Raw genomic sequence first — 2620 nt, forward strand, 5'->3', positions numbered from 1 at the left:
GTGACACCCTAGTAGTCCCAAACAGGAAGCAAACTGGCAGGAGGCCTGTGAACTGTTAGGCTGTCATGAGGAAAGGGGAGGACAGAACTCAAAACTGGAGTTCAACTTAGAGACCATCCATTGAAAACCTGCATGTTGTACGTGATACATAAACCTGTAGAAGCTAAGTGACTAGACCAAGGTCATACAGTGAGTTGGAGGTACAGCATGGATTCCAACCCCCCATTTCCAACTCCACATGCATAGTTTTCTCTACTAAGTGCTTGTGAGATAACTCCAGGATGTGTGAGAAAAAGAATGTTGGGGAAGGAACAAGAAAAGGGGCGCCACTGAGAGTCAAAATGGTTTGCGGAAGTGATGCATTTCAAATTTCACTAGTTTTTGTTGAGGAACTGTGAGACCTAAATTTCAGGGGGTGGAGATAGCAGTTCTGGTCACCACATCCTGGGCTTGGCTCCTGGCTCTGGTCAGTCCTTCTCTCCTTTAGTTGAGGCCAACAGCTCAGATCAGAATTGACATCCTGCCATGCCACCTGCAATAATGTCCCTTCTCTTACTTTGTGAGTCTGGGAGGATCAAGCCTGAAGGGAGGAGAGAGATTTGGGGAAGGCCTTTGGACATTGTACTCTGGGAACTGTGGGCAACATTAAGAGCTGAAAGCAGGTGGTCCACAGGGAGCAGGATCCAGGAAAGAGGCTCTATGCTCTGATGAAGGAGGAAATAATGAAGTGTTTGGTGGAGTGGGGACCAATGTAGGCTACAGAATGGGAAGCCTTCTCTCACAGTGGTCTCCCTCCTACAGGGCTATATCTGGACCAAGGAATCAAGGCACAAAAGGGTGAGTCCTTTCCCCCAAGTGTCCCCTGACCCTTCTTCCAGTTCACCATAGACTGTCCCTTGCATTGATGCTAGGGACAGAAAATGGAGTCCAGAATGTGCAAGGTCAGCTAGACTGACAAAGGGGTCCATGGCACATGCAGCAACAGTAAACAAGCCATGCTCTGGAGCTTCTGATCCTAAATTGGTGGCATATGCCCATATTCATTGCCTGGGGGTAAGGGGCATAGGATGAGGTTAAATTGAGCTGCAGGAGGTCAGGACAGGAGCCTTCACAAAGGTGACAAGATGGAGGCTCCCATTCCCTTCTCTCCCCTGCTGTGGATGTGGGAATTCCTATATATAGCTCTATCAGCTGTGTTTTGGTATTCTTCAAGAGAGTCAAGAAGAGGTGAGGGCCTAGAGAAAGAGTTGAAATGGTGTAGTGTACAGAGTACTGGCTTTAGAGGCAGAACACCTACCCACCTCCCAAGGGTGGGCTCAGACAAATGAATAGAAACATGACAGCTGTAACCTCCACCACCACCACCATCATCGTCATCATTTTTCTTAAAGTTCTATTGTCATCATTCATTCCTATCCTAGAACTCAAATTAGGTAGGGACAGAGTCAGATCAAAGTATTCACCTAACTGGAAGGCTGGAAGTAAGAGGTAAGTAGAAAATCACCCTCTAAAAATGAGCCTAACAAGTACACTCATGGTGGCCATCACTCTTATGAAGGTTTGTCTAATACAGTGCTTAGCCAGAGCTCACAGTAGGGCTGCTTGTGCCTCAGCAAACCCTCAAGGAGTCACAGTGTTTAGGAAGTTCTTGTCCAGATCTGACACTCAAGTGAGAGGTAGAGGGAACCATCTTCTTCCTCTTTACTCTTCTCCCTGTCACTGTCCTGAGAGTAGGGGTTGTTCACTGTCACTTTGATATCCCCAAAGTCTAACACAGTGCCTGACACATAGTAGGTATCAATACATGCTTGTCCAATTAAATTGAGTTAACTTGTCAGCTACTGCCTTTTGGGATCCAGAACATCCTTCCATCTATCTGAAAACATAGTGGGGATGGGACAGGCATCCTTCTATTTCCAGCTCTGCTTCTGGGAATTCTCAATGTAGGGAGGGGAGATGAAGGGAGGGGGAAGAAAAGAATCATTTATTGAGGAAACTGAGATATAAAGTAGTTTAGTGACTTGCCCAGGGTCATGTAGCTAGGAAGTGTCTGAAATGAAGACTCAAACTCCTTTGCCTGGAGTCCTACACAGCCTCCTTCTTTCCCTAATGTCATGCTCAGATCCTGCTGATGGGTAATCTGGCCATTTCTGCACAGCATAGCTAAAAAGGAGGCCCCAAGCTTCTTTCACTGGACACACAAATACACACACACACTCCCCCCACACACACCCTTCCTTATTATCTTAGTTTACACATTCCTGGAAGGATATTAATTAATTAATTAATGGGTTATTTAATTAATGAAAAAGGATTTATTGTTTATTGCACTAAAAATGCAAAACCAAAGAAAATCTAGTATCTGCCCAAAAGGAACTTACATTATAATAAGGAAGACAACATACATGGAGGAATAGTGGCCAGAGGAAGGACATTTTGGTTCAGAAGGCTACAGGAATGGTGAACAGGACACTAAAGGAACAGATTGACACAGCCCATCCAGGAACAATGGAAGAGATGTTTTGTTCATGGTTCACAGCTCCACAATAGGAGGAGTTAGGGGCAGGCTATGTGGCTGGTTTGGAGGCTTTTGAAAGGAAGATGTGAACTAAAATGAAGC

Source organism: Dromiciops gliroides, chromosome 3 (genome assembly GCF_019393635.1).
Source record: "Dromiciops gliroides isolate mDroGli1 chromosome 3, mDroGli1.pri, whole genome shotgun sequence".
In the NCBI taxonomy this organism is placed as follows: domain Eukaryota; kingdom Metazoa; phylum Chordata; class Mammalia; order Microbiotheria; family Microbiotheriidae; genus Dromiciops; species Dromiciops gliroides.